Source organism: Bos grunniens, chromosome 12 (assembly GCF_055505025.1).
Source record: "Bos grunniens cultivar Pamir isolate PY7600 chromosome 12, Bosgru_T2T1.0, whole genome shotgun sequence".
NCBI classification, from domain to species: Eukaryota; Metazoa; Chordata; class Mammalia; order Artiodactyla; family Bovidae; genus Bos; species Bos grunniens.
In genome coordinates, this window is record NC_141176.1 from 17,499,925 (window position 1) to 17,527,914 (window position 27,990).

At 40.0% G+C, this 27,990-nt stretch overlaps 2 long non-coding RNA genes across 9 annotated transcripts in view; one reads left to right on the forward strand and one right to left on the reverse strand.

The window, feature by feature from the left end:
* LOC147361435 (uncharacterized) overlaps positions 1-27,969 on the forward strand; it is a 421,857-nt gene extending 393,888 nt beyond the window's left edge. For 5 of the 7 annotated variants that reach the window (XR_015137906.1, XR_015137900.1, XR_015137896.1 and 2 more), the window contains 3 exons: positions 9,920-9,962; positions 13,234-13,573; positions 17,524-27,969. This is a non-coding gene — a long non-coding RNA (uncharacterized LOC147361435). The remainder of the gene's footprint in view (positions 1-9,919; positions 9,963-13,233; positions 13,574-17,523) is intronic. The other 2 variants (XR_015137899.1, XR_015137903.1) reach the window with 2 other exon arrangements.
* LOC147361437 (uncharacterized) overlaps positions 9,158-27,990 on the reverse strand; it is a 257,311-nt gene continuing 238,478 nt past the window's right edge. For both annotated transcript variants that reach the window (XR_015137912.1, XR_015137909.1), the window contains exon 4: positions 9,158-9,697. This is a non-coding gene — a long non-coding RNA (uncharacterized LOC147361437). The remainder of the gene's footprint in view (positions 9,698-27,990) is intronic.

Here is a 27,990-nt window from a genome sequence, read left to right on the forward strand (position 1 = left end):
CTAAATTTCCAAGTCTTCCCTTTGTATAGTAAAATACAAGACTGCTGCAAGACAGCAGGAGAGTTTTCCTGTAAATTTGAGTAGATGAAAGGATATGACCCACCAAAAATAAAGCAAAGAATAATCTGGAGACAATATCCCAGGGACTAGACTAGGTCCCTGAAAGCGGCCCCACACCTCCAGTCTCCTGAGCCGCAGGCAGTTACAACCCCCATGGAACCCCCAGCAGGATTCCATATGATGTTTCATCTTCTGTCTCCTGAGGCACCTCTTGGCTGTAAGAGTTTCTCATATTTTCCTTGTTTTTGATGACTTTACCAGTTGTCAGCAGTCCTGGCAGGGTATATTGTAGTATAATCCTCTATTAGAATTTATCTCATTTTTTAGTATTTTATTTATTTATTTGGCTGCTCTGGGTCTTAGATGTGGCTCACAGAATCTTCAGTCTTCATTGCGGCATGCAGGATCTTATAAGTTGCAGCATGTGGGATCTAGTTCCCTGGTCAGGGATTGAACCTGGACCCCCTGCCTCGGAAGCACAGAGTCTTAGCCACTGGACCCCCAGGGAAGTCCTGATCTCATGCTGTTCTCATGATTAGACTGATGTTTCAGGTACTGAGATTTAAGAGATAAATGGTATTTTCATCACATTATACACAGTGTGTGTTAGCTTTCCCCACTGTAAAGTAGCCCTGTATTCCCCATCTCTAATCTGTACTCTTAGGCAGAAAGTCACTACCTGTAGCCCAGACTTAGGAAGAAGAGAGTTTTTCTTCCCTTCTTGAGTGTGATGTAGCTACATAATTTATTTCTAATTTTTCTGTATGGGAGACTTGTCTCTCCTTTCCCATTTATTAATTTATCGTTTGTTTACAGGAGTATGGACTCATGAATATTTATTTTATACTTTGGGTTAGAGCCCACTGCTAGTTTTTGTTTTGTTGCTAAAATTGTTCATCTTTAGTCATTGGATATCCTTTCCTTTGGCTCCTGTGATCTTTTGACATACTTCCATCAGTGATGTTGGGTATTTTTTTTTTCTGTTTTGTTTTTTTTTTTGTTTTTTTTTTGTTTTGGTGGTTGTTATTTTTTTTGTTGTTTTTTTGTTTTTTTTTAAATAAGCAATTCCTTATTTCTGGACTATAGATGCTCTAGCTTATCTTGTATGTTTCCTGCTCCAGTCTTAAAATTAGTAATTTCTCTGAGGTTCCCTGGTTTCTTCTATTGGAGAAGGATATTGAAAACCAAGTGCTGGGTATTGTTACTGTGGTGGTGTTTCCTTCAGACCCTCTTAGTAAAGAGAACAAAGAAGTATAGATGTGTTTGAAAACTGACATTTATATACATATCTATAAATATTTCTATATATAATCTCTGTATCTATATTAAATTTAAAATGAGTTCTTACTGATGTCTCTAACTCTAAACCATCACATGGATCATTCTAGTTTTTGACCTTTACTTGTCTATATACTCACATGCCAACAGTGAGGACCTGAGTTTCACCATCTGCCAGCAATTTCCTTATTTGTTCAATTCCTGGGTACAGATATAGTAGTATCGAAATTCTTAATTTGTCATCTCATGGAAAATAACTTTATCAACTAGAGTACAGTGCTTTCATTTCATTCCTAAAGTTATTTAAGTCAGCATCTTTTCCCCTCCACCTGCTTCAGTGAGATTATTTCATATTTCTAATACAACTACATTCCCTTGTTCCAGTCTATGTTCTTTCTGGGATCCTCTGCCCTTCTATCTGTTTAGCAGAATTTTAAAAACTTGCATATAAAGGTTCACTCTTCAGTTGTACAGTCCTGTGCAGTTTTTTTGTTTGATTGGTTGGTTTTGTTTTTATTAATAACTTGGCTGTGTTGAATCCCAGTTGTGGCATGTGGGATCCAGTTCTCTGACCAGGGACTGAACCTGGGCCCCTGCATTGGAATCATGGGTCTTAGCCACTGGACCACCAGGAAAGTCCTGTCTTATGGGTTTTGACAAATGCACAATGTCATGTACCCACTACTGCAGTATGGCACAGAATAGCTGCACCACAATAAAATCTCCTGACTCCTATTCATCCCTCCCCTTCCCCAGAATCCCTAGAAACCATCGATCTTCATAACTGTTTCTATAATTTTCTTTTCTTGAATGTCTTATAATTGGAATCATATAGTACACACCTTTTTAGATCATTTCTTTCACTTATAAGTATGCCTTCAAGATTACTTTGTGTCTCTTTAGGGCTTGATAGCTCATTTCTGTTTATCACTGAATAATATTCCATAGTATGGATGAATCGTATTCACACGTCAAGACATCTTGATTGCATTCAGTAGTTGGTGATTATGAATAAAGTAAATATTCATGTGCTACCTTCTGTATGGACATAATTCTAATCACCTAAGTCCCTAGAAGGATGATTGTTGAATTGTATGATGAGACTGTGTTTAGCTCTGTAACAGTATGTCAAATTGTTGGCCAAAGTTCCTGTACCCTTTTGCATTCTCACAGGTATGACAGTTCCTGTTGCTCTATATCCTTGCTAACAATTGATGCTATTATTTTTTAATTTAGCCACTCTAATCGGCTTATACTGAGATCTCATTTTGGCTTTAACGTGCAATTCCCTAATAACAAATAATATTGAGCATCTTTTCATATCCTTGTTTTCCATTTATGTATCTTGTTTGGTGAGATGTTTATTTAGATCTTTTGTCCAACTTTTAACTTAGTGTTTATGTTCTTATTGAATTTTAAGAATTCTCTGTATATTTTGGACACAAATCCTTTATCAGATAATGTCTAATTTATCTATTTTTTCTTTTATGAATCATGATTTTGGTATTGTATCTAAACCCAAAGTTACCTAGATTCCCTCTTTTGTTACTGTCTAGAAGTTTTAGAGTCCTGAATAGACGGGGGAGCCTGGTGGGCTGCTGTCACTGGGGTCGCACAGAGTCGGACACGACTGAAGTGACTTAGCAGCAGCAGCAGCAGAAGTTTTAGAGTCCTGATAGTAGTCTGTTTTTATTACAACAGCAGTCTACCACACTACAAAACTGACTAAAAGTAAACATACTGGCATAGCAAGTGTTGGTGAGGATGTGGAGCAACCAAAATGTTTTAAAAATACTAGTAGGATTATAAATCAGTGCAACTATTTTGGAAAACTTTGATATTATTAAAACTAAATATACATTTACCCCATGACCTAGAAATCCTACCCTCGAGAACTGAGTAATTATATCTACAAAAAAGTACTCATATGAGAATGTTTTTGGCTTTAATCATGAAAGTAAAAAACTGGAAACAACTCAAATGTGTGTCAACAGAATAATGGATAAAAAAAAGTTATAAAAGTCATACAATGAAATAAAATCTAGCAAGAAAAAAAAGGGCAAAATCTTGCTACTTTCAACAACCTTGGCAGATCTCACAGATACTATTACTGTGTTTTAAGAAAACAGACACAAAAGAATATGTATGGGGTGATTCGATTTATAGGATGAACAGCTGCCCTGATTTTAAGCACTGAAAAGTCCACATGCAGGAAACCCCTCAGTATCAGGCAAATTAGAGTGACTAGTCATGGTATGTTCAGATGAAGTTTAATAAGAAGCATAATTAATCCATGTTTATAGAAACTAGAAGAGAAGTTACCTCTGGGTTGCATATTGAATAGGAAAAGGCAGTAAGGAAATTTCTGGACTCGAGAAACTATCTTGAGCTAGATGATGTTTACAGGTTATATATATATATATATATATATATATATAATATAACAATTCCTTAGCTGTACATTTTCCTTTCCTTTTTTTTTTTTTTTTTAGGGTATAGTTGCTTTACAATTTTATATTGGTTTTTGCTGTCCAATTAAGTGAATAGGTGAATGAGTTACACATATATGTGTATATATATCCCTTCCCTCTTGGAGCTCCCTGCCACTACCCTGCAACCCCATCAGCCTGGGTCATCACAGAGCACTGAGCTGAGCTACACAGCGGCTGCCCACTAGCTACCTATTTCATACCCAGGAGTGCATATATGACAATGCGCTATCTCAGTTTGCCCTGCGCTCCCCTTCCCCCACTGCATCCACATGTCTGTGCTCTCCATCTGTGTCTGTATTCCTGCCCTGGAAAGAGGTCCATCTGTACCATTTTTCTAGATCACATCTATATGTGTTAATATACAATATTTGCTTTCATCTTTTTGACTTCACAATATTGCTCAGCCATAAGAAGGAATGAAATGAGGTCTTCTGTAGAGAGGTGGATGACCTAGAGTCTGTCATACAAATTAGCTGTACATTTAATGGTAGTTCAGTTTATACATGTAACTATATAAATATTAAACCTCAATTTTTTTTAAATGACACTTCTGTACTTACTGGCTATGTGATCTTAGCAATTTCTTTAAAACACTCTGAGTTTAGCTCTCTCATATGTAAAGTGAAGATAATAGTAATTATCTCCATGGCTATTGTGAGTTAATATTAATAAAGTCTCTGTGCTCAGTTGCTAAGTTGTGTCTGACTCTTGGCAACCCCATGGATTGTAGCCTGCCAGGCTCCTCTGTCTATGGGATTCTCCAGCCAAGAATACTGGAGTGGGTTGCCATTTCCTACTCCAGAGCATCTTCCTGACCCAGGGATCAAACCTGTGTCTTTTGCGCTTCCTGTATTGGCAGGTGAGTTCTTTAGCAATGCTCCACATGAGAGGCCCCCAAAAGAGTCTAAATTAATTCATTAATTATACATATAATTATACATCATACATTAATTCAGTTCAGTAGCACAGTCATGTCCAACTATTAGCGACCCTATGGACTGCAGCACGCCAGGCTTCTCTATCCATCACCGACTCCCAGAGCTCGCTCAAACTCATGTCCATTGAGTCAGTGATGCCATCCAACTGTCTAATCTTCTGTTGTCCCCTTCTCCTCCTGCCTTCAATCTTTCCCAGCATCAGGGTCTTTTCCAATGAGTCAGTTCTTCCCATCAGGTGGCCAAAGTATTGGAGCTTCAGTCAGCATCAGTCATTCCAATGAATATTCAGGACTGATTTCTTTTTAGGATTGACTGGTTGATCCTGTAGTCTAAGGGACTCTCAAGAGTCTCTCCAACACCACAGTTCAAAAGCATCAATTCTTTGGTACTCAGCTTTTTTTTATGGTCCAACTCTCACATCCATACATGACTATTGGAAAAACCATAGCTTTGACTAAACGGACCTTTGTTGGCAAAGTAATGTCTCGGCTTTTTAGGTTAGTCTTGGGGCTTCCCTGAGAGCTCAGTTGGTAAAGAATCTGCCTGCAATGCAGGAGACCCCAGTTTGATTCCTGGGTTGGAAAGATCTACTGGAGAAGGGATAGGCTATCCACTCCAGTATTCTTGGGCTTCCCTTGTGGCTCAGCTGGTAACAAACCTGCCTGCAATGCAGGAGACCTGGGTTCGATCCCTGGGTTGGGAAGATCTCCTGGAGAAGGGAGCTACCCACTCCAGTATTCTGACCTGGGGAATTCCATGGACTGTATAGTCAATGGGGTTGCAAAGAGTTGGACATGACTGAGTGACTTTCACTTTCAGATTAGTCATAGCTTTTCTTCCAAGGAGCAAGTGTCCTTTAATTTCATGGCTATGGTCACCATCTGATTTTGGCGCCCAGAAAACTAAAGTCTGTCACTGTCTCTATTGTTTCCCCATCTATTTGCCATGAAGTGATAGGACTGGATGCCATGATTTTGCTTTTTCTATGTTGAGTTTTAAGCCAGCTTTTTCACTCCCCTCTTTTACATTCCTCAAGAGGCTCCTCAGTTCCTCTTCACTTTCTGCTATAAGGGTGGTATCATCTGCATATCTGAGGTTATTGACATTTCTCCATGCAACCTTGATTCCAGCTTGTGCTTCATCCAGCCCAACATTTCGCATGATGTACTCTGCATAGAAGTTAAATAAGCAAGGTGACATTACACAGCCTTGACGTACTCCTTTCCTAATTTGGGGCCAGTCCATTGTTCCATGTCTGGTTCTAACTGTTCCTTCTTGATCTGCATAAAGATTTCTCAGGAGGCAGGTAAAGTGGTTTGATATTCCCATCTCTTTAAGAGTTTTCCAGTTTGTTGTAATCCACACAAAGGCTTTGGCGTAGTCAATGAAGCAGAAATCAATGTTTTTCTGGAATTGTCTTGCTTTTTCTATGATCCAACAGATGTTGGCAATTTGATCTCTGTTTCCTCTGCCTTTTCTAAATCCAGCTTGAACATCTGGAAGTTCTCAGTTCATAAACTGTTGAAGCCTTATCGGGAGAATTTTGAGCATTACTTTGCTAACATGTGAGATAAGTGCACTCGTGCAGTTGTTTGAGCATTCTTTGGCATTGCCTTTTGTTGGGATGGGAATTAAAACTGACCTTTTTCAGTCCCATGGCCACTGCTGAGTTTTCCAAATTTGCTGGCATGTTGACTTCAGCACTTTTACAACATCATCTTTTAGGATATGAAGTAGCTCAGCTGGAATTTCATCACCTCTACTAACTTTGTTTATAGTGATGCTTCCTAAGGAACACTTGACTTTGCACTCCAGGGTGTCTATCTCTAGGTGAGTGATCACACAATTGTGTTTACCTGGGTCATGAAGATCTTTTTTGTACAGTTCTTCTGTGTATTCTTGCCACCTCTTCTTAACATCTTCTGCTTCTGTTAGGTCCATACCATTTCTGTCCTTTATCAAGCCCATCTTTACATGAAATGTTCCTTTGGTATCTCTAAATTTCTTGAAGAGATCTTTAGTCTTTCCCAGATTGTTTTCCTCTATTTCTTTGCCTTGATCACTGAGGAAGGCTTTCATATCTCTCCTTGCTATTCTTTGGAACTCTGCATTCAGATGGATATATCTTTATTTTTCTCTTTTGCCTTTCACTTCTTTTCTCAGCTATTTTTAAGGCTTCCTCAGACAACCATTTTGACTTTTTGCATTTCTTATTGGGGATAGTTTTGATCATCACCTCCTCTACAATGTCACAAACCTTGATCTATAGTTCTTCAGGCACTCTATCTATCAGATCTAAACCCTTGAATCTATTTGTTACTTTCACTGTATAATCATAAGTGATTTGATTTAGGTCATACCTGAATGGTCTAGTGGTTTTCCCTACTTTCTTCAATTTAAGTCTGAATTTAGCAATAAGGAGTTCATGATCTGAGCCACAGTCAGCTCCCGGTCTTGTTTTTCCTGACTGTATAGAGCTTCTCCTTCTTTGACTGCAAAGAATATAATCAATCTGATTTCAGTATTGACCATCTGGTGTTGTTCATGTGTAGTCATCTCTTGTGTTGTTGGAAGAGAGTGTTTGCTATGACTAGTGTGTTCTCTTGGCAAAACTCTGTTAGCCTTTGTCCTGCTTCATTTTGCATTCCAAGGCCAAACTCGCCTGTTACTCCAGGTATCTCTTGATTATCTACTTTTGCATTTTAGTCCCCTATGATGAAGAGGACATCTTTTTTGGGTGTTAGTTCTAGAAGATCTTGTAGGTCATCATAGAACTGTTCAACTTCAGCTTCCTTGGCATTAGTGCCTGGAGCATAGACTTGAATTACTGTGATATTGAATGCTTTGCCTTGGAAACGAATAGAGATCAATCTGTCATCTTTGGGACTGCACCCAAGTACTGAATTTTGGGTTCTTTTGTTGACTATGAGGGCTACTCCATTTCTTCTGAGGGATTCATGCCCACAGTAGTAGATACAATGGTCATCTGAGTTAAATTTGCCCATTCCAGACATTCAAGTAATACTGGGCTACATCTTTGCAAATCTGAGGCTAAATGCCTTTCCTAAGGGAAGGTTTTCTGTTTCCAGAACTTCACTTAGAACTATCTATGCTTGAGTCATGCAGTAGCTTGTGACAAGTTATTATTTTTTTTAACAACTTTTCTTCTCAGCAATCACCACCTGTGATGAAAACACAGAGCAGGAAGCTACATCCCAGCAGCTAAGAATAATAGCAAGCAGTCCTTTGAACTACTTGGCTTGAGGAAAGGATAAAAAGCTACTGAGTCATCAGAGTGGTTCGCCACATCACGATGTGTCTCCTGCTGTTTTCTCAGGAGATGTTGTCTACTTCCTATGAGAAAGACCCAGGGAACTTTTGCTGAACAGTTGGCAATTGGTGTGAGCTCTACTGCAAACATTCTCTTGCTTAAAGTAACTCAGAGGTCCTGCTTCAGCAATATGAAAGCTGGCAGAATGTCTAGACCCCTTCTCTTAGGTCACTTATGGCTTACGTCGTAGCTCTCAGAAGGGACCCTCTTATAACACCAAGAGTCCATTGATTCCAAGCGCTGAACACTTATATCCTGATGCTTGCCAATCCTGAACTCTGTAATCCCCACTTCATTCATCTGCTTTAGTGCTTTTACAGAATGAAATATTCAGGTTTCTATTCAGTTGAATTTCTGAGTATCTGGAAAGTTGATCAACCTGACTAGGAAATCTTGTGATGTTTGGTGACAGCTTGGCAGAGGTTCAGGAATACTGCATGTCCCTGCCATTTGTACAGAACAATATTCTATTTGGGCTTCCCAGGTGGCTCGATGGTAAAGAATCTACCTGCCATTGCAGGAGATACAGGAGATGTGGATTTGATTCCCAGGTAAGGAAAATTCCCTTAAAAAGGAAATGGTAACCTGTCCCAGTATTCTTGCCTGAGAAATCCCATGGAGAGAAGAGGCTGGCGGGCTACAGTCCATGGGATCACAAAGAGCTGGACATAACTGAGCACACAGCACACAATATTCTGTTTGATTCCCTTTTTTTCTCCCTTTATGTAAATTTCTGGCAAAATTTCACATTATAAGCAAATATTTAAAAATACATACTTTAAGGAGCTCTTGTGAGTGGGGTTTTATGGAAACCAGAAATATTCAGAAGAGCCTGGTAGGGTGTATGTTGTTTACAATGAGGATAATTCTAGTTCCCATGAAAAGGTATGGACTAAAAAACCTAAGTTTTAATTGTGGTCCACTCTATAAAGCTGTGAAGCCTTGGACAAGTTAATCTAGACTTTATGCATCTGAAAATTTGGAATAATAAATAATATCTGCCCCTCAAGATAATTGTAAAGCATTTATAAAATCATATGTGAAAGAAGCTAGCACACTTTTCTTTTTTAAATTTATTGTATTGAAGTATAGTTGGTTTATAATGATGTGTTAGTTTCTGCTGTATAGCAAAGTGACTCAGTTACACATATATATTCCTTTTCATATTTTTTCCATTATGGTTTCTTATAGGATACTGAATATAGTTCCCCATGCTATACAATAGGATCTTATTGTTTATTCATTCTATATATAATATTAATAGTTTACATCTGATAATCCCAAATTCCTAATCCATCCCTCCTCTGCCCCCCTCAAGGCAACTACAAGTCTGTTCTCTTTATCTGCAGTATGGTTTTCTTAGTAACTGCTTCATTTATGGCAGATTTATGGTATTCATCTCCACTCAAATGATTACTCAGAACTCAGGAGGTCCACTCAGAGCAGACAGTGAAGACAGGAATCAGAATGATAATATCCCTACCTCATTCACACAAACCAGTCCAGATATATATACACAGGTTTTCAGCCCATGCTAATGTCTCCACCACTCTTCTGTGTTTTGAACTTGATCCAGTGCTCTGCCACTGGGAAGGAGCCTGTAATAACAAATGCATGAAAAGCCCATGAGAAATGTTAAATAACAAAGCCATTAATTGCCTCAAGGAATTAGCTGATCCTTGCTTGTTTCTGGGAAAATCAATAGTGTCTTGCCAGGTTTCCTAAGTGAAGCCTTACAGAGTATTGAGGATGTTAAGATGTTAAGGTCTAGGCTTCTTTTTTTAATTTCTTTTTTCTGCCTTTGTATCCTATGTCTGAAGAAGAAATTCTGCAGATTAGCGATGTCAGCCCAGAGCAAGAATGGTATGTACATTATGTTGAAATGAATTTCTAATTCATTTCAAAGGCTCAGCCACGTTTTATAAGTTTTTTTTTTTTTTTTTTGATAGTTTGAATTCCACTTGTAGCATTTAATCTATTCATTTGATGCTGGGGATGATATACAAATTTGGCTTTATTAAAACTTGTTGCTTGAATTGGAAGCAAATTGGAGGATTTATGGCCTCTGTCAACTTGCTTTTTTAGAACATCCACTAGCAGAGTGATTTCAGTGGCCAGCATCATTGTTCTTCTCTCTCTTTCTCGGGGGGTTGAGGTGGGGGAGAATTTAGAACTTAGAAACAGAATTTATGGCAGGATTTCAGGAAGTTAGAATCACTGAGGACAACCCTCCCTATCCTCCATGATACTACCACTCCTGAGAGTCTATTCTTTCACTTAAGACCTTGTTTCTTGGTGAATAAGCAAATCTCTTCTACTGGCACCTCTGTTCTATTCCAGGGTTCTGGGAAACCCTCTTTTCTCAGGGGATGTTGAATGTCATGGAGAATAATATAAGGGGCTGCTACATGATTGGAAATTAAAGTTAGCAACTCTCTGAAGAAGGAGCAATCTGTGTTCTTCCGACCTAGCTCCTGTTTTTCTAAGCAGGACTTCCAAGTATTGGCCAGTAGCTCTCTCTCTCTCTCTGGAGCCCAGGAAGCAGTTATCTTGTTATACATTAGTCATATTCTTCCCCATGAGACTTGGTTTGGCCCATGAACCTAGTCAAAAAAGCCACCCAGCTTTTGCCCAAGGAGTCTCCTGACTCCTGTTACTGTTCACTCCACACCCACTCCATGACAATACTGCTGTCATAAAGAAACACAGACAGTTCCCTCATAGCTCAGTTGCTAAAGAATCCACCTGCAATGCAGGGGACCCTGGTTCGATTCCTGGATTGGGAAGATCCACTGGAGAAGGGATAGGCTACCCACTCCAGCATTCTTGGGCTTCCCTTGTGGCTCAGCTGGTAAAGAATCTGCCTGCCTCCAATGTGGGAGACCTGGGTTTGATCCTGGTTTGGGAAGATCCCCTGGAGAAGGAAAAGGCTACCCACTCCAGTATTCTGGCCTGGAGAATTCCATGGACTTTATAGTCCAAGGGGTTGCAAAGAGTCGGACACGACTGAGTGACTTAAAAACAAAGTAACACAGACAATGGACTCTGCACGGTCTAGATGCCTACACAGTCTAGATCCAAGCAAACGCTTGGATTCTACCTCGTCAGATTCCCATTTTCCCCATGTGATGACAAGGAAGCAAACTATTCCACGGTCCTGCCTCTTTTCTCCTCCTGATTGGTCTCTCCTTCCCGTAGGTTTTACTACCCACAATGCTTCACTAGTACTTACTACTTTTCCTCCAATCTTGGTGCATTGTCCTTTCTACTACAAAATGGATTCACTTTTGATCAGCAACCTGTAATTTGAATATCATCATCAGCCTTCATGAAAATGAAGACCTGAGAGCAGATTTGGCATGATCTAATCACTACCATATTATGACTAAGAGCAGATCAAGCCCAGTATTACCAATTCCAGGGGCTGGAAAGGCAATGGGGATTGTAATCTGAGGCAAAGACTGAGAAGTAGGTGTACTAAATTATCAGGATTCTAGAAGGGGGATCCTATCCAATAGAACTTCCTGCAATGATGGAAACAGGTAATATCCCGTATTGTCTGGTACTGTAATTATCAACCCATAGGTGACTACTGAGCACTTGAAATGTGACTAGTTCTGCCGAAAAACCAAAATTCTAATTGCATTGGCTTTTAATTAATTTTAAATAGCCACATGGGGTTAGTGGCTACTCTATGGGGCAGCTCATGTCTAGAGGGAAGTATACTAACTCCAAGAGGGCCAGAGGGAACACTAACACCCAGATATTCTTCAGGGAGTGGGGAGGCAAGAAGAGATTATACTCAAAGGCAAGTTAAGCAGGAGTAAAAGAAACAGAGGAAAAGGGAGGGAGTCATTACAAGTATGTTTTATCTAGAAAACTAGCCTTTACCACTTGATTTCTTGGAGAGGTTGAGTTCTCTAACCTTTGTAGAGGGGCGCTAGACCAAAGATATCTAGATGATCAACTTACCCTCCTTAAGACATCAGTCAGCCTTCTCTGAAAGGTCATCTAAAGCCCAGATACCATGAAGATCAACACTATAGCCTTGATTTCAATCCTTATGATTTTAGTGTACAAGGATTTCACCTTAACATTGAATGTTTCCAAAGGAATCTACATGGACTTAATAGTGAAAAAAATGCCTTGTTTAGAGATTTAGCTTTGTTTAGAGATTTTATCCTAGAAGCTACAACAGCTTGTATTTCCAGGATATCTATGCTTCTAGGAGAGTAGCAATCTTTATTACTCCTGTACATTAACATAAAACAGAAGCTACTCAAACTTGTTTAAACATAAAAGGAATTTACTAATTGTTCATTTATTTAACAAACATCCACATGCCCAGCACTGATCTGGGAACTGATGATAGATGAATGATGAAACAGACGTGTCCCCTGCCTGCAGGAGGGAACAATAGGTGATTCACAAATAAACAAATAAAATGTCAGATATTGATATATTTAGTAAAGAAGACCAAAGCAAGATTAAAAGAAAACATAGTGCTGGGTTGTAGGAGGAATACTGTATTTTACATTGAGTAGTTACATTCATCACGATTAGGCAGTATCTGAGCATAGATGAGAAGTGAGGGCAGCAGGTGCCATATGCATAATGCAGGAAGACTATAGAATTCAAAAAGCAACCAATGTTTTTTGGGGGCTCTAAGAATACAGTGCTTTACCATCATCACTGATTTCATTCAATCCCTTTATAAATTTTATTTGAGTGTTTGGTTTGTATTAAACACTAGGCAGGGGACTAAGAATATAAGGACAAGTAAGCCACAGCTTTATCTTCAAGAAACTCCCAATTTCTTGGGAATACAGATCCAAGCAAATAAATAACCAACAATGCAGAGTAAAGGGTGTTATTTAAAAGGAGCTTATGAGACTCAAAGAGGGGACAGCTGACTGTCTAGGCTGGTTGTGATGAGAATTGGCAGGTTAGAAATGGCTCTGTTTGAGGTTAGAGAAAAGAATAGAAGTTGTCTTGACCTGCCTCTTGAGAAATCTACATGCAGACCAGGAAGCAACAGTTAGAACTGGACATGGAACAACAGACTGTTTCCAAATAGGAAAAGGAGTACATCAAGGCTGTATATTGTTACCCTGTTTATTTAACTTCTATGCAGAATACATCATGAGAAACGCTGGGCTGTAAGAAGCACAAGCTGGAATCAAGATTGCCGGGAGAAATACCAATAACCTCAGATATGCAGATGACACCACCCTTATGGCAGAAAGTGAAGAAGAACTAAAAAGCCTCTTGATGAAAGTGAAAGATGAGAGTGAAAAAGTTGGCTTAGAGCTCAACATTCAGAAAACGAAGATCATGGCATCTGGTCCCATCACTTCATGGGAAATAGATGGGGAAACAGTGGAAACAGTGTCAGACTTTATTTTTTGGGGCTCCAAAATCACTGCAGATGGTGATTGCAGCCATGAAATGAAAAGGCGCTTACTCCTTGGAAGGTAAGTTATGACCAACCTAGATAGCATATTGAAAAGCAGAGACATTACTTTGCCAACAAAGGTCCGTCTAGTCAAGGCTATGGTTTTTCCAGAGGTCATGTATAGATGTGAGAGTTGGGCTATAAAGAAAGCTGAGTGCCAAAGAATTGATGCTTTTGAACTGTGGTGTTGGAGAAGACTCTTGAGAGTCCCTTGGACTGCAAGGAGATCCAACCAGTCCATTTTAAAGGAGATCAGTCCTGGGTGTTCCTTGGAAGGACTGATGCTAAAGCTGAAACTCCAGTACTTTGGCCACCTTATGCAAAGAGTTGACTCATTGGAAAAGACTCTGATGCTGGGAGGGATTGAGAGCAGGAGGAGAAGGGGACGATGATGAGATGGCTGGATGGCATCACCAACTCGATGGACATGAGTTAGGGTGAACTCTGGGAGTTGGTGATGGACAGGGAGGCCTGGCGTGCTGCGATTCATGGGGTTGCAAAGAGTTGGACATGACTGAGCGACTGAACTGAACTGACTGACTGGTAGAATTGAAGAAAAGGAGATAATACTTCTGGCCAAGAGAGCTACATTGATTATTTCAGTGCGGCTGGTGTCCTGGTAGAAAAGAGTATAAATGAGGTATGCTTTGGAGGATAGAAGTGGCAGGAAATAGTTAGAAAAGAAGACTGAAGTCTGACTATGTGGTGTACAACTTTAAGAAATTTGCTTAATTTTTACAGGTGAGGGATTGTCAAAGTGCTTTGCTTGTCCATCGGTTTGATATTTCAGGAATCCTTTATTCAATAGTGTAGGGTGTCTACCCATAAAACAGACCTTCTGTGGCTAAATTAAGAGAAAGAAATGAACAAATTCCCACTCTTTCCCACTCTGTTGGTCCATGAGCTTCCTCCATGGAATCCTGTGGTTCCAATAGTTTGAATTGGTGGAGGGCTACTGAAGAGCCATCACCTGGGAAAGATCATAATTATTTTATGCTTTAGGAAGATCATTCCAATAGATCCAAGGAGGAAGAATTGAAATTGAGAGAAGCTGGAGAAAGGGAGGCTGGTTGGAAGCCTATTACAGTGCTTCACTGCTGACAGGATAATAAGGGCATGGACCAGGACAGGCGTGACAAGGAGTGGGACAGACTGATAGGAGGCTGCAGTGATGCTTGAATTTATGGAGAAGAGAAAGAAGAGTCAAGAATTTGTATTCAAGATTGACATCTAGCCGGGCAAGTGGTTGCAGCAGACAATTCAGAGCATCAGGGAAAACACAAATTTAGGGAGTATCAGGATAGATAATCAAATTGTATTTGCATATCTTGAGTTTGTGGGACTGGAAGGATATTTTGGTAGAGGTATACAGTATATTCTGGAGAAGGAAATGGCAACCCACTCCAGTACTCTTGCCTAGAAAGTTCCATGTATGGAGGAGCCTGGTGGGGTCGCAAAGAGTCGGACACGACTAAGCGACTTCACTCTCACTTTCATACTATACAGAAAATATGTGTCTGAGATCAAGGAGACAAGTGGTGCTGAAAATACAGTGGTGAGGCTATTGGTAGCTGGGCAGGCTGGCTCTAGGACAACATGTAGAGGGAAAATGGAAAAGCAGTAAGGACAGGAGCTTAGAGCAAAGGTCCCCAAGCTTTTTGGCACCAGGAACCCGTTTCGTGGAAGACTGCTTTTCAGTGCACTGGGAGCGGGCAGTGGGAGGATGGCTTCAGGATGACTCAGACCCATTGCATTTATTGTATACTTTATTACATCAGCTCCACCTCAGCTCATCAGGCATTAGATCCTGAGGTTGGGGACTTCTGGTCTAGAGCACTCAGCATTTTGAGAGGGTGAGACAGAGGAGAACTGTGTTCTGTGACTGTATAGACATGGTGAGAGAAATTGGAGGAGACTCTATTAGTGTCGACCTTATTATTTATTCAAAATTATTCATCCCCTCCCCACCTTTGCTGTGCCTCCCACCACTGCCACTACACTAAATGAGGTATATATAGTCCCTGGCTTAAGCCGATGGATTGTTAGCCAGCATGACAAATAGGACTTTGAGCAAAAGCTTTAATTATTCGTGGAATAGCTCTGTTTCTTTTCTGTCCTCCACCATGAAAACAACGTGGGCCAGATGGTATTAATAGCTAATAGTCACGTATCCCCAAATAAGGAGACACATGGAGCCCAGTCAAACCATAGTCCACATGCAACCCTCATGTCATGTGAGCAAGAAATAATACATACTTGTTGTGTAAGTCATTGATTTTGAGGGCTATTTATTGCGACAGCAAAAACTGACCAATATTACAATGTTAAGGGTGTTGTAGGGAGGGAAATAGCAAGATAGCATGAAGGAGGAGGAGGGATCAAGAACAGATGTCACACAGTTTGGGAATTGACAGCAGCTAGGGAAACCAGTAAGCTATAAATACGTGAGTACTTATGAGAGGCCTGATACATATCCAGGAACAGGGCTTGGCCTGAGCTAGACAATGGAGTTTATCTTGGACAATCCCCCTCTTGATTACCCAATCCCTCCCTGCTATCTTCCTATCCTCTTGTCTCTTCAGAAACATTTTTTTTTCCTTTACTCAGTTACCCATCCTTTGTATTAGGGTCTCCCGGAGAGTCAAAAGACTTTGCGCCTAAATGATGTTCAGATTCTATGAAACAACAGAGAGTGAATATTGGTGCCTTTAATCACACAGCAAACTTCCCAGAAGGATGTTCTGCCCTTGGTAGAATTTCTGATTACCTGGGCTTCATGGAGTCTTATTTTTTCGTAACTGTTTAAGACAGTACAAAACCTGAAGGGTTAACCAAGCTGTATATATTTTATCTAATCACACTTTATGAAATGAGTGCTCACATTCTGTAAGCAGGGCATGCTGACTTGACGGCCAATAGGTTGTGCCTATCTGCAGAGAACAGTGGTTGTAAACTTAAGGTTTAAGGTTTGTATCTGGGCTCAGCAAATCCCTAGATTTGTAAATTTAAACATAATACTTAAATCTCTGTACCTCAGTTTGCTTTTTTTATGGTGAAAAAGAATAATATCTCTTGCATTTTTTGACAGTTAAATCAGAAAATTGCTTGAGAAGCACTTAGCACAGTGTTTGGTACATAGTTAGCCCTCAATAAATGTTAGCTGTTAATATATTGATATTATTATTATTCCCACTCTGTTTTGAAAATCTACTTTGTCTAAGTAGTGGGAGTCCCAACTGAACTCTAACCTGGGATTTAGATGTGTTTGGCCATGATCTAGTAGGGTGGTTGCCAGAAATCAATTTGAATGAAGGTTTTTAGTGAGATGAGAATGAGAGACTTCATTCTGTACTGACAAAATTAGTTGAAGAAGATAGCTTGGCATCTCTCCCAGAGAGTAGTTCCCTATCATGGCCCAGTATAGGTCAGCCCGGCCGACCTAATTCCAAGAATTGAAAACTGTTGTATGGTTTCTCCAGTAGTCATGTATGGATGTGAGAGTTGGACTATAAGGAAAGCTGAGTGCCCAAGAATTGATGCTTTTGAACTGTGGTATTGGAGAAGACTCTTGAGAGTCCCTTAGACTGCAAGGAGATCCAACCAGTACATCCTAAAGGAGATCAGTCCTAAATATTCATTGGAAGGACTGATGCTGAAGCTCCAATACTTTGGCCATCTGATGTGAAGAGCTGACTCACTTGAAAAGAGCCTGATGCTGGGAAAGATTGAAGACAGGAGGAAAAGGGGACGACTGAGGATGAGATGGTTGTATGGCATCACTGACTCCACGGACATGAGTTTGAGTAAGCTCTGGGAGTTGGTGATGGACAGGGAGGCCTGGCGTGCTGCAGTTCATGGGGTTGCGAAGAGTCGGACACGACTGAGCGACTGGACTGAACTGATCCATTGAGAGAGGGGATATACCTTAAATCCGTGTGGCTTCTCATGAGGTGCTCTTTTTTTCCACAGGGAATTCTTCTGGATTTGAAGTTAAAATGTCTGAGTTGACCTGGGACTCTGACCCAGGCAGTGGGAGGAGCTTTCTCCATCCTTCTGTCTGGAACAGCGGCTCCAACCTAGAGAACACGCTGCTCGTGTGCTCCACACTGACACCTCCAGGCAAGTCAGGCAACAGCAACCCTGCGATGAAAGCAGCCTCCTCCTTGGCATGACTGGCTGCAGAGCTAAGACTTGCTTCTCAACGGTTCTTGGACAGTGGACACAGTGATGAGGGATCAAACCAGAAGACTATGGAAAGATTATTTGAGAATTACTACAAGTTTCCTCTGAGATAAAAGTGGATAAGTATTATAAGTTGTGTGTTAGTCACTCAGTTGTGTCCAACTCTTTGTGACCTCATGGATTGCAGCCTGCCAGGCTCCTCTGTCCATGGAATTCTCCAGGCAAGAATACTGGAGTGTGTTGCCATTTCCTTCTCCAGGGGATCTTCCTGACCTAGGGATTGAACTGGGTCTCCTGATCACCTTTTAATTTCTAGTCTGGTATAACCTAAGGCCATATAGGACTCAGCCTTGGAGCCATGTATTAATAGAGAGAGCTGATCTTAAAAAACAGCTATATTCCCTCCTGGTAGTTTGGTTGGGTTCCTAATATCCCCAAATTTTCCTTATGTCCCACGGTGTATGTGTGAAATTACATATAGTGGTTATATCCCTTTATTTCTGGGTCTAAGAATGCATTTTCCCCAGGGGGAAAAATGCTCACTGTAACTTCTATTAGAAGTAGTGCTGAGTATATGGATGTAATAAAAGGAGATTTTTCAAAAGCAGCAAGTGTAAGGAACATGAAGGTACAAATTTGGTTTATTGAAGTAAGTAAGTTGGAGAGTGGCTGTAGCAGGTGTGGGCGGATGGGACAGTCACAGAACAAAAACTGAGGCCATGAAGACAAATTCTGCCAACTTCACAGTTCTGTTCAGACTCTACATTAACTCTCAATTTAAAGAAGTAGGAATATCCATTCTAGTACAGAGGCACTGTATACTTGGTTCTTTTATTCAAGTGTTAGACATGTCTAAAGATTGTGTGTGTGCACACGCATGTGTGTTTTAAGTAACACAATACTAGCTGTTGTAACAGATACACCTTAACAGTAAGATGGTTCAGTGTAACAGAGTGAAGAGCAGGGACATCCTGCTGGACTCAGGCCTGTTTAGTTTGTGACTTTGAAGGTCACCCTGTGAATGTAGATGTCAAGACGCACCAGTCAGACCCCCTTCAAAGGAGGAATTGTCTTCAGATGTCTGGTGATCTTACCCAGGGTTACCTTCTAGAGTAGTCCATATTCCAGGCTTGATGGTAGTAGGTGTATTAACCACTTCAGCTCAACAGGAGCTGACCACCAGATGGGGCTGCTTTAGCTTCTAAGATCCCACGTGCTCAGCCAAAGCTGGCATCAGGTCTGTTTCATAGCTTGACTTGCCCTCTGCCCGATCCTGCTTTTGCCTTTCCTTCCACAGCTATTTTTCCCTAGGCTTTTCCTATTAAGCAATCCACTCAGAGTCTGTTTACTGCAGAACCCAACCTGGGAATCTCTGAGGATTAACTTGCAGCCTGCTGAGGGGAAGACAAAGAAGGTCACCCAAGGAAGGTTTGATCTGGAAGGGACAAGTATCACTTCCTCTTCCGTTAGCTAGAACTTAGTCACCTGGTCAAGCTCTCCAGTTCCTCACTTTATAAAGACTCAGGGATACCCACAAATGTTGGATGGATTACCCAAGATATAGCTCATTCTATAATTCAGATCGTTGAATTCCTTGTCCTTCTGAGGAAATAGTATGGTGTTTATTTTTTCCCTTCAGATAATAAGGAGAATGATATAACTGTCCTTCTCTTTCTTTGTATTTGTTTCAGAAAAACTCATTCAGAAAAAAAAATTATAGCATCTGTGTAATCCCTTACAGAATACATCTCTCTGTTTTATTTTCCTCATGTCATGACCCACTCTTCTAATTTATCTTTGTCTTGGTACAGTATTTTTTTAAATTTTTATATTTTATCATGTTATTGTGTTTCTGCTGTAAATCACCTCAAATTCTTTTTTTTTAGAATGAGTCAGAGTACATGTAAATAAGTGAATAAATAAATGCATAGAAGTATGATTCAGGATTCTTTATACTATAGCATTCTATTACAAAACCCTCTATTACAGTTGGGCATTATTATAGGAACATTTCCATCTCCTTACAGAATGAATTGACTAAATGTACAGAAGGTCTGGCTTGAACAAAAATTATATGCAGGGCACCTGTTAAAAGCTACTGCCTATGAAAATTTCTGATTTCCAGATGGGAAATGGCAATATAATTTATGATTTATGATTCATGGAAATGTTCTTTTAAGGATGAGTACCTCTCTGGCAGATAAAGCTTAATCGTCCTCCAAGGAATGTTCTTATTTTGGTGTCCACGCATGTTATGTATTGTAATCCTCCATTTCATGGTCAACAAAATTTGGGTTTGGAGAGGTCACTGCTCATAGTTAACACAACAAGGAAACAACAGCCCTGTTCTCTTTATCTATTTTTTTCATTTAACTCTTTGATTTAGAAACACTAGTCCCCGTACAGGACTTCATTACCACTGTAAAAAGATCAGGGTAGCCAGTGCCTATGTATTCCCATTCTAATGCCCTTTGATGAATCTATTGCCCAGGCTTTTCTCTTGAATTATGTGCTGCTGGCATTGGAAACAACTGCGACTCTGGCTGCTTCTCTCTTCTTTCCCCATCATCTTGTGAACATTCGTCCCTCAAAATTCTGCCCCTACTCTGCCCTCTCTAGTGATATCCACCCCTTGGGAAAGTCTTCATGTCTCACTCGTAAGGCAGGCCGTGGGTCTTGTCCAATTCAGCTCTTGAAATTAAAGGAACTTTGTGTATGTGTGCTGCCCCATGATAAGAGCCCAAAAAGGGTCTCAGGAGGCCCAGCAAGAGGCACAGAGCCTGCTGCCTCTATACTTGGATGAGGCCTGGAGATCTCATCCAAGGCAAACTGTTCCCTGACAAGCCTGATTTATGAAAGCTTCCTTATCTCTCAGGGGCAGCATGCCTTTTCCTGGAATTTGGTTACTGTGCATTTTAGTTGGTGTCCTTCTGTAATCATTATATTTAAAGCCGTATGTCTGGGAGACCTCAAATTCCAGCTGGGTTCTGAAAGAGGTGACACATGGATCTCTTCTCCCAGAAGAGGGACTGCAGCTCTGGCCTCCCCTCGGAAGTCACCCCTTTGGGGTGATTTATAGTTTTCTAAACCTTTTCTTATATGATGTATCAGGTCTACCAGACTTCCAAGGATAACTCACTTCTTCCCAGTGAGGCAGATGCACTTTTCGAGATGATGGCTGTAGTGGCAGTTCCCTAGGTAATTTTATTCCCATTGAAACAAGTATTATCCATTCATTCATCCATTCCCTATTATTCATTTATTCAACAAACTTTTTTTTTTTTTTTTTTTGTCAGCTGAGTGCCAAGTGCTAGAATGTAAGCTCCAAGATAACAGGGCCTTGCCAGTTTAGTTTATAATGATGCCCAACTGTAATGGAAGGATAGGATGTTGTAGTATAAAAAATGCTAAATCATGCTTCCATGGATTTATTTATTCACTTATTTACATACACTCCCCAAGGCTTAATCCCATGGCTATCATGTAAATTTATCAATTAAATTTAGCAAATTTAATATAGTATCTGTTGTGGCAGAGACTGCTAGTTGCCTACACCAGCATCCATTCTTTCCTTCTTCCTTACCTAATAGAACTCTGATATTGAGCAAAGCATACTGTCACTTATCATCTCTGCAGCTAGTTATGGCCATATGGTTTTGTTCAGGGCCATGGTATTCAGATACTGGCAGTGTAATACTACTGGGAAACTGCTTAAAGAGGCATTGGTTGCTCTGTAAAGAGTTTTGTTTTAAATCCATTTCTTTAACTCCTCTTCTAGCTTGCAACATAGGTTTTTGCCCCCATATTGAGGAATAATTTATATAGACGGGGTACAGATCTTAATCATATAGGTTATTTGATTTTTCCATGTACGTACACTCATGAAACCATTACCCAGATTAAAATATAAAGAATTTCCAGCACCCTAGAAAGTTCCCTTATGACCATCCTAGTCAGTAATCTTTCCAGAGGTAACCACTATCACTGTGGATTAGTTTGCCTGATTTTTGAGTTTATATAAGTGGAATCACATAGTCAATCAGGCAAGGTCCCGTCAGGAGAAAGAAAGCACACCAGTAATTTGAACAGGGAAAAATTAATGTAAAGAATTAATGATTAAAAGATAGTTAACCACGAAGATGGGCAAAATAAGATGCTAAGGATTACAAAGTAGTAAATGTCAGCTACTACCTCTAGGACTTGGGATGATTAAGAAAGACATCAGGAATTTAAAGAATGCTCTCCTCTCACCCCTGAAATTCAGACCTGGTTGGAGAGAGTTGAGGTCTTAGGGGAGCAGGCAGCCTGCTGGTAGCTAAGAACTTTGCTAGAAGCTATAGGCTAGAACTTGCCCAGACAAGTGGTTTGCCCCTGGTGGAGGACACAGACCTATGTGGGTCTGTGAGGACCACTGATGTGAGCACTACCAGGCCACCCCATGCCAATCCTCCAGCTTCCATACATATCCAAAACAGTATCCTGTAACTAGGAAGGGAAGCTCCTTTTGCCTGCTACAGATCTGCAGAACCATTTATTGACAAGCCTAATATTGAGTGAACAGGCAAAGGAGAGCATTTATGGGGCCAAGCACCAGTATCACAAAACAGGGGGAAGAAGATTTAGAGCTGAGAGGCAATACATTGATAATCGACACATACAACACATACTCTTTGGTGTTTGTCTTCTTTTACTCATATGGCATGGAGACTGGGTTTGATAGCTGGAGCTCTGGCAGCTACCTGGGACCATGAAGTAACCTTGAGAACAGAGGCTATACTAGGATGGTGAGTGGGATGTTAGGTGTGGCATCTGTGATGACAGTGAAAGAGCTGTCATACCAGCCCAGGACATTTTCTAGTGTGAGAGGAAAAGAATACTTCCTCTTGTTTAAATCATGTGATCTTTTCTTTTTTCCTTGATGCAATGGAATGAAGTGGGTAACTAATATCAAGTGGGTAACCAGTATCAAGTGAGTAAGCAATATACATGCTTCAGTTTGCTTACAGTCTTGGAGAGATAATCATATAAGGAAAACCATGATCAGAATGAGAAAGATATAGAATGAACTAGAATTGTTTTTTGTTTTTTGTTTTTCGTGCCAGAACCTATGCTAAATATTTGGGTTACTGGTGAGAACCCAAATTATTTTGTGTTCAAGTGTCATATTGGCCCTCACAGATAAATTTTGAGTCTAGGTTATCTGACATCTAGTTTAGTGCTTTATTTTTCAATAACCCCAAAGTCAGCTGGGATCAACTTGCCTCTTAAGAACTAAATATGCTTTTCTAAATATCCAATTTTATGCTATTACTGAAATCTAAAACTTTTCCTGAAATTTCCATCAATTTAACTGTTTAGGATGAAGAAGGAAAATTTCCCTGGTTGTGTAATGTGTTTTAAGTTTCTACAGCTACCTCTGGTTATGATTTGCTTTGTCAGTTCATGGATCAATTTTCTATCTTACTAGTTCATGCACTAATTTTCATACTGTGTGAACTCAGCTATGAAACAGACAATTTATTAGTTTCTACAAAAATATCCATTCACAGAAGTCAGTACTTATGTGCAATAATCTTTAATGAATTATACCCAAACAGTAGAGAGAATAATCTATATTTAAAATTTTTTTATTTTATTAAATCTTTTGAAAATATATTTAAATATTTAAAAAATGTTGAAGTGGGAAATGGTAAATAGATGATTCAATTTTCTATAGATTGCTGGTCTTTGTTGATTGACAGTCTTACTATGTCAAATGGGCCCTTTGTGATAAGGTTACAAATTTCTCAGTTTGTCCTTTTTCTTTTCTTATAGTGGTTTTAGCAGGAGTTTAAAAGATTGAAAAACTATGACTATTATTTTAAAGTTACAAGAGATCATATTTTAATTAGAAAGACTTCTCATGATTATAAATAATTCTCAGGCTTTTTCCTAGTAACTTTTGAGTTTCCTTCTTGTAGATATGTTTAAATCATTTGGAATTTTATCCATTTGGAATTTATTCTTGTATAGAGTATTAGTTTATATCCAATTTATATTTTTCTAGATGGCTGTCCAGTTATCCCAGTACCTTTTAATTCTTAATATTTTTCCTATTAAGATACCACTCTTATTATGTGAATTATCCCATTTGTTTGTATTAGTGAGTTCATCAATATCTATTCTTGAACTTTTATCACACTTCTATACTTATTTGACTTATGTTTTAATAATTTACAGGACTACTCTCATTTTTAAGAGTTTATTTATTAAAAAAATTTTTATTTTCTATTGGAGCATACTTGATTAACAATATGGTGTTAGTTTCAGGTGTACAGCAAAGTGATTCAATTACATTCAAATTCTTTTCCCAAATCCCATGGACGGAGGAGCCTGGAAGGCTGCAGTCCATGGGGTCGCTGAGGGTTGGACACGACTGAGCGACTTCATTTTCACTTTTCATTTTCATTCATTGGAGAAGGAAATGGCAACCCACTCCAGTGTTCTTGCCTGGAGAATCCCAGGGGCTGGGGAGCCTGGTGGGCTGCCGTCTATGGGGTAGCGTAGAGTCAGACACTACTGAAGTAACTTAGCAGCAAACAGAGTTCGCTATCTACACAGTAGGTCCTTGTTCATTACCTTTTTTTTCCTCTCTTTTTGCTTGTTTTTTATGCATTTATAATCACCTTGTCTAGTGCAAGAACAAGATCCTCTTGGTATTTTTATTGGAATCATATTAGAACTACAGATCAACTTTGGAGAACTTAAACTCTTCTGATACAAAGTCTTCCCCACACATTGTGCCTCTTCATTTATCCATAATTTTTTTTTCTCTTACAAGAGTGTTTTACAGTTTTGTTTCTACAGATCTTATACATTTATTTTTTCTGTTGATTCTCAAGTATGGAGAGATTTCATATTACCTCTGATTAATAAGTTGACATCTTCTTTAAATTATCTAGCTTGTGTCATCAATGGTGAAGTTAAAATATCCTGTACTCTGTTATTGCCTTCTAGTCATACAAACTCACTTTTTGTTCTTCAAATACACCAAATTTCTCCCCTCTTTTGACCTCTGCCTTAGCTGTTTCCTTTCCTGAGAATACTTTTGTCTCCAGATTTTACCTTTCTTCTTCTTTCCTTCAGGCGTTGACTTAAAAGCCTCCTTAGATAGACCTTCCTTGACTAACAGTCAAGACAGTTTCTTTACAGAATTTATCCCATCTGATATTATAACATATGACAGGTTTGATGGCAGTGACTTTTTCTATTGTCATTTACTAATGAATCCCTCAGGCCTAGAAAAAAATGAGGGTTTGTTGAATTAAATTCTACATAGCAGTTCTTTCTTTCATCTCTTATAAATTTTCCCTCATTTTTCCTTTCCCTGACACCACATCTCATTCCTGGTCACCAGCTTCTGGGTTTAGGAAAATATCCTTCTAAGACAGAGAAAGTTCCTCTGGCTCAACCAAGAGGAAGAGAGGAGGCCTGACATCTGAAGTCACGTTGGAGTCCCTCCACTCTTCCCTCCTAAAGTTCAAATGTTCCTCGTGTCACCTTATCTACAACTAGGGAGGGTGCCTGCCACAGCCTCCTTCCCAAAGCGGGCAGGTTCTTTCATCTCCCCAATTTACTGATGTGTGTACCTCTGATTGTTCTAGGGGTAGTTCACAGGCTCAAAGGAATTACTGCAGGGTCCAGAGACCAGAGGCTAGAACAGGGACTCACATCACCAGGCTTTTCCTTTCTTTTCTCCTCCACGAAGCTTCCTGTCACCCTGTCCCTGCTTAGCCTCAGTCTGTGGAAAGGCTTCTCAAGGGTGCTGGGAAGACGTGGTCTGGCTCCTCAGGGTTGAGTACTGCTGCTAAGTCACTTCAGTCGTGTCCGACTCTGTGCGATCCCGTAGACAGCAGCCCACCAGGGTCCCCCGTCCCTGGGATTTTCCAGGCAAGAACACTGGAGTCCGTTGCCATTTCCTTCTCCAATGCAGGGAAGTGAAAAATGAAAGTGAAGTCGCTCAGTCGTGTCCGACTCTTAGCGACCCCATGAACTACAGCTTACCAGGCTCCTCCGTTGAGTAAGTACAACGTAAATTGAGCTTCATTTTCAAACGGCTTGTTACAGGGAAAACCTTTATTGGTCTTTCATGGCTCACATGACCACCCTTGGGCCCATTACCACAAACTCAGGAGTGAATGGGGAACTCTGATTGGCCAGGCTCTGCTCGCATTCCCTTAGTGACCAGAATACCTATTTCCAACTCTGCTGAGGGTTAGGTGGGGAAAAAATACAGGGATAGGCAAGAAAAAATAACTACCAAGTACTTAATAACTCTCAAGTACTTATTAAATAAGCCACTAGAAATGGAGATTTTTCCATTGTGTGTATATTTATAAAATGATGTGTATAAGAATCAAATTATATAAAAAGACATTTGTGTGTGTGTGTGTGTTAGTTGCTCAGTTGTGTCGGACTCTTTGTGACCCCATGGACTGTATGTAGCCTGTTAGGCCCCTCTGTCCATGGGATTTCCCAGGCAAGGATACTGGAGTGGGTTGCCATTTCCTTCTCCAGGGGAATCTTTCTCTCCCAGGGATTGAACCAGGGTCTCCTGCATTGCAGGCAGATTCTTTACTGTCTGAGCCACCAGGAAAGCCCACAAAGACTTTTAATATTAACTATTGCAGTTTGTGTTAAGTTTGTGCTTATTGTAGCATTTTTCTTTTTTGCCTGTTGTGTTTTGAGACTTTGGCCTAGATTTTCAGTATTGTTTATCAAATCAAATTTTTACTCTGTGCTAATAGTTCAGCAGCTGAACTGTTTAACCCATTACCCTCTGAGAGGTATTAGTTCCATATGGATCAAGTCCGGTGACCTCTCATCACAAATGGTGAGACTCCACCAGCCCCATTGTGACTTGTGGGATGAGTAACAGAGAAGCATTTTATCAGTTTCAGTGCCTAAACCCCAGGGTCAGAACCAATGCACACAAGAAGATTCATTTGAAATTTCTACTATATAATCGAGAAAAGATGTGGCTAGATGTGGAGTCCAGAGAGATCTGTGTTCTAGTTCAGACTTTGTCCACTATTCTCTATAAAACCTTGGGAAACCACAGAAACTTAGACTCTCATCTATCACATGGAGAGTTTATTACCAATTTCACAGAATTGTGAGAACAGTATGTATGTAAATTTGCTCTACAAATTTACATACATGTAAATGTGTATTTTTATACATGTATATGTGTATGTATTTTATACACATGTATATGTGTATTTTTAATAATGGTAACTTTCAAACAGCTTTAAATCTTTCAAATAACAACACAGATGATAAATACCGTAATCAGATTCTAACAAAGTGCAATGCGTTTATAGTCTGAAGCATTCATTTTCTAGCTCAATCAGGGATACTTTTGCACATTCCCCATTTCATAAATGTAGACCTCGTCCTCTCTCAAAGTGTTTTGTTGGTGCAAATATAACACACCACATACATTTGAGAACAGCACCGCAATGTCTGCAGTAGAGCAGGGTACCTAGACAACACAAAAATATAGGCAGTGGTGTTATGGGTCTGAAGCAGGGGGCAAGTGACAGTCGGGTTGAGGCAGTTGAGGAGGGAAGGTGGGAGCAGCAATGGAACTGGAGCCCTTAGTTCGGAAGTCTGAAAGCAAGTGTAAAGAGGATGCTAGAGCGGCAGTGTAGGTTTCTATTCTCAAGTCCCAGCATATACTTCCGCCTTCAGAGTTCTGACAGATGGTGAACAAACTGAGAAGCGGGTGAAGGAAGGAAAAGAAGGAACGTTATTAGGTCTTCTTAGGGAAGTTTGGGGAGAAGGAAATGGCAACCCACTCCAGTATTCTTGCCTGGAGAATCCCATGGACAGAGGAGCCTGGTGGGCTACAGTCCATGGAGTCGGACACGACTCGGTGACTAAACCACCACCAGGGAAGTATGGTGGTTAAAGATGTCTGCTTCTGAGAATAAGAAGAGGAGTTGCTGAAAATCATGGTTGCCTCCTTTTCAGTTCTCTAGAGCCAACTTTGAAGAAGGATGGACATCTGTATACAGAATTAAGACCCAGAACCACAGTCCACTTCCTGCTTCATCATCCTCTTTCTTCCTCTCTTTCTCTCTAACCACCTTCTCCTTTCTCTTTATCCCAAATCTCAAGAAGAGAAAGAGAAGAAAAAAGGGGAAAACATAGCAATAAAGATCAAAATAAACAACAAGGAAGCAGAGAGGAGAAGGAACATGGAGGAGAGAG